General features: G+C 41.4%; 1 long non-coding RNA gene across 1 annotated transcript in view; it reads left to right on the plus strand.

Annotated features, from left to right (window-relative positions):
- The first annotated feature begins 5,677 nt into the window (after window positions 1-5,677).
- LOC147998705 (uncharacterized) overlaps window positions 5,678-12,318 on the plus strand; it is a 71,326-nt gene continuing 64,685 nt past the window's right edge. Inside the window, exon 1 of the long non-coding RNA XR_015646020.1 lies at window positions 5,678-6,165. This is a non-coding gene — a long non-coding RNA (uncharacterized LOC147998705). The remainder of the gene's footprint in view (window positions 6,166-12,318) is intronic.

Below are 12,318 nucleotides of genomic sequence, written 5' to 3' on the forward strand. Positions count from 1 at the left end.
ATGCTGGACTTCTGACCTCCTAGAGTGAACAGAATAAGAGCATTTGAATACTCACAGTAATGTGTAGACCTCAGATTGTAACGCAGCTAGGGCACAACCAGGATCTACCCAGTGAGTTTGTTGGTTATTTGCTACAAATGAGTAAAAGGTGAAGTGAAGAAAATCAAAGGAGGGTGTGTTCCATTTAAAGTTATGTTCTCCATCTCTACCCCATATCATACAAATGGCTACTGTCCTCCACAAAGGAAGGTCAAGAGAGGACTTGTTTCTGATGAATATCTGTAGGACTTTTTATGTCATAGGCAATATATTCATAACAAGAAACAGAAAAAAGTCTTAACCCACCAAAATGTAGCATCCAGAAGATACTAAAAATAATTTGCCAGTAATTATATAGAGAAAAAATTGAATGATAGAAATTGATAATCTTATACTAACTACAATATAAAACCTTTCTGTTGTCATATGAGATTAATTGTGCATGGTAGGTGGCTAGATACACAGTGTCATTTATACATTTTCTTAGATTTCTTTCTTAATATTTATGAAATGTTCTCAGAAATACTTCCAAATTCTTAAGAATTTTATTTGTTTTTCATTTTAATGCAAAAATTTTCTTTTAATTATGAATTATTATTTATTTAATGAAACAAAACCACAACTATCTATTCTTATTTGTTAATCGTGTCCTCTTTAAAATTGCATTTGCTTAAAGACTGGTTCTATCTGTGTACTATGATAATTTTCTGACTTTTTTCTCATTCTTTTACTTTTTAATTCTTTTTAATCGTGTGTGTGTGTGTGTGTGTGTGTGTGTGTCTTTGTGTCTGTGTGTGTCTGTGTGTATGTCTGTGTGTATAAGAGTGATTAGGTAAATGCTTGTGTGTTAGGTCATACATGTGGAAGTTAGAGACAACATATGGGAATTGATTCTTTCCATCCACTGTTTATATCCTGGGAATGGAATACAGGTCATCAGGTTGGCAAAAACTGCCAGGCCTTTCTGTGATCTTTTCTTTTTCTTTTTTCTCTCTTTCTTACCTGCCTGCCTTCCTTTCTTCCTTCCTTCCTTCTTTCTTACTCTATCTCTCTTTCTTTTTTCAAATTTATTTCCATTTCACCCTTTGCACCCCCTCCCCAACTTCCCAATCCTCCTCCTCTATGGCTTCCAAACTGATACAAACACACCAGACCTCCCCTTCCCTGGAGTCTCAAATCACTCCGGATTAGGCACATCTCCCACTGAGGCCAGACCAGGCAGTCCTCTGCTACATATGTGCCAGGGGCCTCAGACCAGCCTGTGTATACTGCATGGTTGGTGGCTCAGTCTTACGGAGCTCTCAGGGGTTCAGTTTAGTTGACACTGCCGTTTGTCATGCTCTCCTTCACCTCCTTCAATTGTTCCCCTAACTCAAACATATGGGTCCCAGACTTCAGTCCACTGGTTAAGAGTAAGTATTTGCATTTGTTTCAACGAGAAGCTCGTAGAATCCCTCAGAGGACAGCCATGCTTGGCTCCTGTCCGTAAGGAAATAAGTAATAGTGTCAGGCCTTGGTGCCTCTGCCTTCTGTGAGATGGATCCCAAGTTTGGCTGGTCACTGGTCTGCCTTTCCTTCAGTCTCTTCTCTGTTTTTGTCCCTGCAGTTCTTTTGGACACGAATAACTCTGGGACAGAAATTCTGACTGTGGTTTAGTAACCCTGTCCCTCCACTAGAGGCCTGTCTATCTACTGGAGGTGGAATCTTGAAGTTTCCTCTGTCTATTGTTGGGCATTTTGGCTAAGGTCACCTCCATTGAGTCCTGAGGGTCTCTCACCTCCCAGATCTCTGGTAGTTTCTACAAGATCCCCCCCATCTCCCACCCACAAAGGATGCTTTTTCCATTCATTCTAAGCTTCTCTCCTGCTCCCTTCCCCATACATGATTCTGTTTCCTCTTTCCACTCCCTATCTCCTCTCTGTTCCTACTCTCAACCAGGTCCTCTGCCTCCTGTGACTATTTTGTTCCCCTTTCTAACTGGGATTAAAGAATCCTCACTTGGGTTTTCCTGCTTGCTAAACATCTTATGGTCTGTGCGTTATATCATGGGTATTCTGTACTTTTTTGGCTAATATCCACTTATTAGTGAGTACCATGCATGTCTTTTGGGTCTGAATTACTTTACTCAGGATGATGTTTTCTAGATCGATCCATTTGCATGCAAAATTCATGATGTCTTTGTTTTTAATAACTGAATAGTATTCTATAGTGTAAATGTACCTCATTGTCTTTATCAATTCTTTGGTTGAGGGGCATCTGTGTTGTCTCCAGTTTCTAGCTATTACACATAAGGCTGCTATAAATACAGTGGAATACATGTCCTTGTGGTAGAGTGGGGCATCTTTTGAGTATATGCACAGCAGTGGTACAGCTGGGTCTTCAGGAAGAAATATTTCCAATTTTCTGAGGAACTTTCAGTTGATTTCCAGAGTGGTTGTACCAGTTTGCAATCCCACCAGAAAGAGGAACACTTTCTCTCCATCCTTGCCAATATGTGCTATTGCTTGAGTTTTTGATCTTAGCCATTCTGATTGGTATAAGGTAGTATCTCAGGGTCTTTTGATTTGCATTTTCTGATGTCTAAGGATGTTTTAAACACCCATAAACTCAATCAGTATGGAATAAATTTATTTAGTACCATGCAAGAATCTATATTAATTTTTCATATAAATATTATTTCATCATAACTGAAGTCCCAGTTGTTTTCAATGTAGCTGCAATCCTTGAGAAGTAATAGATTTGTCTGACAAGTGTGGCTAATTACCGAATCTTATCCTAGCTCATTAAATCTAATTTCCACATGGACTGTCTTCTCTTTTTCAGGAGTCGGTTGCAATATTTGCTGCCTGGTAAGCATTTGCTTTACTTCTTTTCTTTTTAAAGAGAAGCTTGGTTATAATTAGACAAAACCCCTCCATGTGAATTATAAAAATAAAAATATATTAAGCTCCCCAAAATAAAAGAACGATCTGTTGCAAGATAGTAAATATTTTCATCTCTGTGATATGAATCCTCTCTTCAATGTAAATATTCAGCTCAGTTTTATGGTTTGAACATAGTTGTAGTTAACACATAAATAAGCAACTATGCCTGCATTGACAGGCGGAAACCTGGGACCTGGGAGATTTCTTACTGTGTAAATGCTTTCTGTTCAAGAACGAGGACCTAAGTTTGGAACTCCAGCTTTCATGCCCAGCCAGGCACAGTCACATGTGTCTATAACTACAGCGCCAAGTGCATATGAACAAGTAGACTCCAGGAAGTGACTGGCTTGTCAGTCTAGACAATTCAGTGAATTCCTATTTTAAGACATACTGTAGAGACTGATAGAGGAAGACACTTAATGCTGAACACACACTATCAACTATGAGAGTGTGTCCCTATTTTTCAGTTGCTAATCATTGTGCTTCTGGCACCAAGCTAACAGGTTATATAAATATGTGTTGCTTCCTCAAATGCCCAAAACAAAAAGGCAAAACTGCCATGCAGGTCACATAGTCTTCAATGCCAAAAGGTGACACAGAGATAGATGGACTGGGCACTGTCCTGGTGCTAATTGTTTTATACTGGATGAAACAGGAGTGGATCTTTTTACATAATAAAAGAGCTGACAGCTGGAGCTGGGGCATTAAGACTGGGAAGAGGGACAGACTACAAAGGGAACAGGTCTAGGGGCTAGAGCTAGTGAGAGTCACTTGGAGAGAAGCTGTAGCAGGTTAAGTAAAATGGACTAGCTTAGGGACTACCCTAGCAAATGAGTCAACAGCCTTATACCATATATATGTCTCTATGTCTTTATTATTAGAACCCAAGTGGAACCACAAAAACACTATACCTCCATGCATGCAAGCATGAGCAGGTACATGCTCACATATATATATATATACAAATTCACATAACACACACACACACACACACACACACACACGCAAAACAAAACAAAACAAAAAAAACCTCAAACCTTAACAAAACCACCTCATGCACTAGATTTTTCACGAAGGTTGTTCTTTGTAAATCCCGGTTTACAGAAGTTTGTTCCCTAAAGAATATGTTACCTAGTGTTGCAAAGAGCTTTTATTTAATTTACATAACTATAATTCAAATACATTTGTTTTCTGAGATTGAGAAGACTAGGCTGACTCCGTGACAGACTTCAAATTGGCAGTTTAGGAGACTAGGCCTAAGAGTGGCCAATCCAGGCAAGTCAATTAGTGATAGAAAAGCCCCAGGCTCTAGACTTCTTGCCTGCAGAGTAATGGTTCTGCAATGCTTAGAGATAGAGTGAGATAAAGCTCATCTACTCCAGAATTCCAGTGTGCTTTAAAATGAGCCTGTGAGCTCAGTTGATTGTTTCTCTATCTTAGTAATGGGAGACCCCATCAGGCTGGACTTCTGCAGAATAAAACACTCTTTGCTTTTACATACTGTTTGAGTCTGGGGTATCTCGGGGAACCATGGACCCTTACATTTGAAGGCTTGTCCCAGGATTTGTTGGACATCCCCTAGCCAAAATCGTGGAGTGTTTTTCCAATTGCTAAGTCTGGGTACCAGTTTGTCTTTTGCCTTGTCCACATCTGTTGTTTCTGTTTTCATTTAATTCTGTTTTGGGTTTAATCTGAAGACTGACAGGGAAAAAGAAGATGCCCATTTTGTCATTCAGCTGTGTGCAACAAAGGATGCTCCTGACCCTCTACCAGAGCTGGAGAACTTGACAGGTTTTATCTGGATTCTGAACTGGCTATAGGTCTATGGGTCTCCCATGCACAGGGAGAAAGACTCTCTGAGACAGTCTTTAGGTTTGTTCCTTACCCATTAGGGATATTCTGTGTCTGTGTGTATTCTCTATTTGCTTTTTGTCCTCTTTTACATGTTTTTCTATGATTCCTAGGATGGGACAGGCACAAAGTACCCCACTGGGCTTGGTCCTGAAACACTTTAAGGACATTGGCAGAGGCATAGAGACTCTGGGCTGATAACTTTTTCATGCAAACTAATCATCTTTTGTAGGAATGAGTGGCCCACCTATAAAATAGGGTGACCTAAGGAGGGAACTTTCCACTTCCTCATCTTTCACAGGGTCAAAGTTTAGTTTATGAGGCCTCGGGCCACTCAGACCAAGTGTTATTGGACTCTCTGCTACCCACCCTTCTTACTCTAAAGGAGCATCAGCCTTGCCTACCTGCCTTGCTTCCTCTTTCTGCTCTTAAAGAGGATCTCTGGCCCCCTCCTTATGTTCCTGTACCAGCAGACACTGTCCCTAACCAGCCAGAACAGGCAGAGGAAAGAACAGCTCCTGACTCCCCCCTACTCTCCTGACTCCCCTTGTTGTTCACTACAAGTGAACTCTGGCTTGTACTGTCCAGAGGGCCGAGTCCGTTAAGTCCTTACCCCTCTGGGCTACACGACCGCCAGATTTCTAGGGTAGAAAGTTTGTGATGTACGTGTCATTTGCCAATAATGATCTTTATTTACAATTGGAAGTTGCAGAACTCCCCATTTCTAGAAAGACCATCAGCTCTCACAGCTCTTCTAGATTCAATTATGCTCACCAGTCCACCAATGTTCCAGATCCTCTTTATGACAGAGGAGAGAGAGAGGATCATGGGAGTTGTCCAGAAATTGGTTCTGGGAGCAAATGGCCTGCCCACACAAATCCTGGCTGACACTGATGCAGCCTTTCCTTTGACTCAACCATGTGGGAATTTTAACATTGCAGAAGGTAATGAGAGGCTCTAGGTCTACTGCTAGATTAGGATGCGGGCTTCTGAGAGGCCACAAGACAGCCCACAAATTTATCTAAAGTAAGCCAGGAGGTACAAGGAGAGAAGGACAGCCCCAGGGAACACCTAGACTTTGAGCAGCCTATATGACTTACTCTCTTTTTGACCCAGAAGCCAGAAAGCACCAGTGAGCTTTGGACATGGCTTTTGTTAACTACTCTGCCCCTGACATCCATTGAAAGCTTCAGCCACTGAGCTGCTTTGTGGCCTGACTCTGGCACCCAAATCCAGCCCCTATTTGTCTTACAATGGCACGATGTACAGAGAGGATTCAAGTGACGACTGACTTGGACAAGTCTGCCTCAAGGATTCAAGAACTCATCCAAGGCACTGCATGTGGACTTGGGTGAGTACCTGTGGGCTACCCCAAATAATGTTGCTCCAGTATGTATTGAGGATTCCCCAACTTGGGACATGCCAAGAAGCCACATGAAACCTACTACAGGAACTTAATCAATTCTGCTACCGATACCAGATAAGAATGCCCAGCTTTGGCAACTTGAAGTCACCTATCTGGGGTACATATTCAAGGGGGCGGACCAACACATGCTGTCAGATGCCCGAGAAGCAAATGATCCTTCGCATTCCAGTTCTATCAACCCAAAGGCAAATATGGGCATTTCTGAGATCTGCTGGCTTTTGTAGACTTTGTATGCTAGGTTTCATTGAGATAGCCAAACTGTTAGATGAGGCCATCAGGGGGCAAGAAGAGAATAGATCCATGAGATGCACATGGTGTTTAAAATGCTAGGAACAGCCTTATTGGAGGTGCTGGCCATGGCCTTCCTGGGCATTCACACACCTTTCCAACCAATATATGCATCAGAGAAAGGGAGTGTTCACCCAAACTTTGAGACCTTGGAAAAGAACTGTGGCTTATTTATCTAAGAAGCCAAACCCAATGGCCTAAGGATGGTCAGCCTGCCTCCAGATCATACCTGGCACTACCCTTCGAATCAGGGATGCTGACAAAATAACCATGCAGCAGGAACTTGTTATCCCCACTCTCCATGTTATTGAGAGGACCCTCAAGAATCCACTTAACTGGAGGCTGTCCAATGCCAGACAGGTACACTTTTAGGCTCTACATTTGAATCCCTCTCACATAAGATATAATTCACCATATGGCCCAAACCCAGCCACCCTGCTACCTGTCAGGTCCTCAGATAGGCAGTATGAATGCTTCATAGTTCTGGGGCACATTCGGAATATCTAGCCTGATTTGACTGAAGTACCCTGGCCAGATGTGGAACATATCTACTTCACGGAGAGGAGTAGCTTCATCCAGAATGGAACCAGGTAGGTAGGGCCAGTGGTACTAGACTTGGACTCTGTTATTTGGCCAACTGCTTTCCCACCTGGAACTTCACTTCAGAAAGCTGAACTAAAGGCTCTAACCCAGGCTTTAAAACTGACAAACTGAGCCATAGCTACAGCAGACATCCTTTTCTCTGGCACATGTACATGGATCTGTATAGCAAGAGAGGGGATTATTGACTGCAAAAAGAAAAAAATCAAAAATAAAGGAAGAAATACTAGCTTTATTGGAGGCATTGTGGTTTCCTCTCAAAATGACCATCATTCATAGCCCTCAGCATTAGAAAGAGACATCAAAAAGCCACAAGGGAGGATGCTCATACTTCTACTGTCAACATCCTGGTAGCTGTGGGACTTACCCTCACCCCTTCCCCCAGCCCTGCCCCACACTCCCACCCATCCTTGAATATACTAATGAAGACAAATGACATCAGGTAAAGGACTTTACAGAAGAGACAGATGTTTGCTGATCTCTGAAGTCTGCATCATCCTACCTAAAGAGTATGCTAAGAAACTTAGATTCATCAAGTTTCATACCTGGTCACCAAAAACTGAAGGAATTGCTATGAGGGGCAAGGTATAAAATATTTGACTTAGGATAGTTGGTTGATCAGGTAATCTCAGACTGTGCCACCTGCCAGGCTGTGAACTCCTCAGGCCCCAATCAAGGACCCACTCCAGGAACCAGAATCAGGCATCAATGACCAGGGACTAATTGGAGAAAAGATTATACAGAAATAAAACCAGGAAAACACACACACACACACACACACACACACACACACACACATATATATATATGTGCTAGTTTTTATAGATACCTTTACAGAATGGTTAGAAGCTTATGCTACAAAGAAGGAGACTGCCAACATAGTGACAAAGAAGCTTTTGGAAGACGTCATACCAGTTATGGTTTGCCTACCCTGCTTGGTTCTGACAGTGAAGCAGAACTTATCTCTCACATAACAGGTTCTAGGGACCAATTAGAAACTACACAGGGACAGCTAGAAACTACATTGTATATATACCCCAGAGTTCAGAGTAAATATAGAGGATAAATCAGACCCTGAAAAAGGCCGTGACCAGATTAACTCCTGAAACTGGTGTTGACTGGGTATCTCTCCTACCTTATATCTTATTCAGGGATAGAATACCCACTATACTTTAGGTCACCCCTCCTTTTTGAGATTCTGTATGGGATGAACTCATGATGTCTAAACTCCAGTCTGATATCTTAGCTGAATAAGACAAGCATAAGTTTTAAAAAAAATTCTTAGAAGCCTTCCACAGGGTTCAGAAGCAACTCTAACTTGCCATCACTTATGAATCTGTTCCTCTAACACCCACTGATTTGGACCAGGTGACAATGTCTAGATTAAGAGACATAACCCCAAGACTCTGGAATCTTGCTGGAAAGGACCTCTCATCATGATCCTAACAATGCCTAGAGCTGTTAAGGTGGATAGGGCCAGGACATGGATACAACACTCCCACATTAAGCCTGCCAGGAGAAAGAATATCCAGATGAGGTCCCAGGAAAGGAGACTTCCAGGGAACTGTAACAAGAACAAAAGAAAGTCACCCATACCCTGTCAATCCACTGAAACTGAGACTCCAGCACTCCTTTCTTGCTGATTAGCTTTTGCTACAGTAGCCAGTAACCCCCTCACTATCTGAATACTCCCAGGCAGCAACACAACAACCTTGTCCTCAAGTTCACAGTGGCTGTCAGGAAGGGTGGTTGGACTGCTTGTTCTGAACTCTGGACTTAACCCAGAACTGTTGGTAACGAGACAGGGACTCTGCATTGGAAATAAAGTACCCCCAATCAATTCCAACCTCTACAACCAGACTGTAATGTTTACTGTTGTACGATACATGCTGCACCCAGAGAATGCTTGATGGGCTTGTTCCTCGGGGCTTACTCCATGTATTTATGGCCTGCTTGTAAATATGACTGAGGATATTTGTGTTATAGTATAGCTTGTACTCAGAGTGACTTATTACTCTGAGAAGGATGTCTTCAACAAGCTAGCACCTCCAAACCATTGAGTTAAAAGGGTGGCTGTTTCCACTGTTTCTAGGTTCTCTCTGTGACATACGGTTGGTTGGAGGGGCCTCAGAAACATATCAAGATTTGCAATACAATGTGATTTAAGATGGACAATTACCGTAAGGGGGTGATGAGAAAACTAAGCTGATCCCATGACAGGCTTCAAATTGGCACTTAAGGAGAGTAGGCCAAAGAACTGGGTGGGCATTTACAAAACTGGTATTCAAAATGCTAAGCCAAATCATGTTTCAAATGAAACAACTCAGACAATCATTTTCTACCACATTAGTATGCATCTGACCTGTGGCAGAGAAGGTAGAATATTAACAAATGAAAGTAAAGTCTAAATTACTCTATTGCTATTCCTTTCATTATATGTAGAAATGCTTGAAGGCAGCCTGTCTCTTTTCTACTGAAAATATGTGGATTTTGTTCCTAATGTCGTTTCAATATATTAAATAAAGAACAAAATGTGTTTCCATAATTGTTCTGACTCAGAAATTATAGAAGATTTTTGCCATTCAATTGGATTTCCCTTCCAGAAAGCAGAAATGTACACGTGTTAATTTTTTAAAATGAGAAGAGTAACTGTAGTGGAAATCAAGGGTACATGGACGTTCTGTCTCATTGAATGATCACTGATGCTCTAAAGATTCTTTAGGAAGAAATTATGGTATTTTCTGCCTCAGCAAACACAAAAAATCATGCCATGCTAGCATTCAAATCAGACAGAGTTGCAATACAATGTGTCCCTGGGAAGATTATCAAATGAAGACTAAGTGACCACACACAGGCAGTCATTAGCAACAGCTCTTATTCTGGTCACATGACTGTTTCAAACTGTCCTTTCCTGCTTCCTCTCACCCTGGAAGAAGCATGGGAGAGCCCTCCCTGTGAGCTTTAGCTTCTCTGTCTAAGCAGATCTCTTTATCTTCTACCCTGCAACCTCCAATCAGCCCTGTAAGCTTTCGGCCCAACTTTGAATTTTAGTACAGAGATTCTTTTTTTTCAAAATCTTCTTTTTCATATTCATCTGACTAATATTCCATTATATTTCTGATTTTTAACATTGAATATGCATCACCATGAATAATATCACCATTAATAGTTTTTAAAAGTGTAACTTTGTTTAAAAGAAAAATGTGTGTGCGTGTGTGTCTGTGTGTGTGTGTGTGTGTGTTCATAACATATACAACATTTTATAAAATGGAATAGGTGTAGTCCAATTGGGTCATTAATTCAAGTCCCTGTGAATATATTTGTTGATGGTCAAGAAGCTGTTTCCTGTGAACAAAGAATCTGAATTAACAGTGGATCCCAGGGCACTATTTATAATTTCTCCTCATATATTTAGTGTCGCTAGTTTCTCCTGGGCTCTCTGCATTCTCAGCTTCTTATTTACTATTTTAATATGTTTTAATAAACTTACACACTACAAACTTTATTAGTGGTTTCTTATTAAATATTCTGCTACATATTTTTATAGGATTCATTAGTCATATAGTTTCTTCTGAAGTTTAGGGGGTGTGTGGGGGAGAGGAGGGAGAATTACCATTTCAATGGAATTGGAATGTGTATTTAATTGGCAAGTAAGAGCAAAGCTTCTTTTCTTTTTAAATTTTAATCTTTTTAATTTTACACTCCACATTTTGTTCCCCTCTTGGTCCACCCTCCAACTGTTCTACATGCCATACCTTCTCCCTGCCCCCCCCCGCGTGTGCCCCCCCCCCCGTCTTCACAATGATGTCCCCACCCCTCCAGACCTCTGAACTCCCTGGGCCTCCAGTCTCTTGAGGGTTAGGTGCATCTTCTCTGACTGAACCCAGGCCTGCCAGTCCTCTGCTGTGTATGTGTCTGGGCCCCATATCAGCTGGTGTATGCTGCCTGCTTGGTAGTCCGGTGTCTGAGCGATCTCAGGAGTCCAGGTTAATTGAGACTGCTCGTCTCCTACAGAGTGGCGCTCCTCCACAGATTCTTCCAGCTTTTTCCTCATTCAACGACAGAGGTCAGCAGCTTTTGTCCGTTGGTTGGGTGCAAATATCTGCATCGCTTTCAGCTGCTTGTTGGGTCTTTCGGAGGGCAGTCATGATAGGTGCCCTTTTTGTGCCCCATAGTCTCAGTAATAGTGTCAGGTCTTGGGGCCTCGCCTTGAGCTGGATCCCACTTTGGGCTTGTCGCTGAACCTTCTTTTCCTCAGGTTTATTTCCATCCCTGCAGTTCTTTCGGACAGGAATAATTATGAGTCAGAGGACTGACGGTGGAATAGCAACCCCATCCCTAAACCCTTATGTAGCAGAGGATGGCCTTGTCTGGCATCAGTGGAAGGGGAGGCACTTGGTCCTGTGGAAGCTTGATACCCCAGCGTAGGGGAATGCTAGAGGAGTAAGGCCAGAGTGGATGGGTGGATGGTATAGTATACTCTTTTCGAGGCAAAATGGGATGGGATAGAGGTTTGTGGAGGGGAGGCTGGGAAGGGGGACAACATTTGAAATGTTAATAAATAAAATAATTTTTAAAAAAAGAACAAAACTCTTATCAACGCTAAACTGAATTGTGAAGTTCTTCACAGCCACTTAACCCTTTGTCATTGGAGATCAGATCAAGCCCTTTCAATTTACTCAAAATGATTGACTAGGCACAGTAAGTATGTTACACATTCCTATGGGATTTTCACAGGCAAATTTGCGTGAGATGTCTGCCAAAAATATGACTAAGTGAATTGATTTCAAAAATGATGTGCAGCCACATTCAACGAGATTTTATTTCAAATAACGACAAAGTACATTCTTTGGAGATGCTATAGCATTTCTGTTTAGAACTTTTAAAAGGCGGCTCCTTATTATATGTTTACAATTATTTGAAATATAAAGCCTACCTTTTATTTTATTAAATACAGTATATATCTTTAAATATTCATGTTTTCAAAGATTAAAATTATGAATCCATGACCTATTCAGAGATTTTTGAAATCAATGCTCTCTGTGTCTTAAAACTGTTATTTACATAAGGGGGAAGAAGTGAGCAAGACAAAAGACCCATGTAATTCCGGTTAATATTTTTCAGACCTTTGGTAATAGAAAAAAAAGAATATAAGCCCCCTCATTTCATAGTTGAAAAAAACTGAACTTG

Source organism: Rattus norvegicus, chromosome 20, assembly GCF_021556685.1.
Source record: "Rattus norvegicus strain SHRSP/BbbUtx chromosome 20, alternate assembly SHRSP_T2T, whole genome shotgun sequence".
Classification (NCBI taxonomy): Eukaryota; Metazoa; Chordata; class Mammalia; order Rodentia; family Muridae; genus Rattus; species Rattus norvegicus.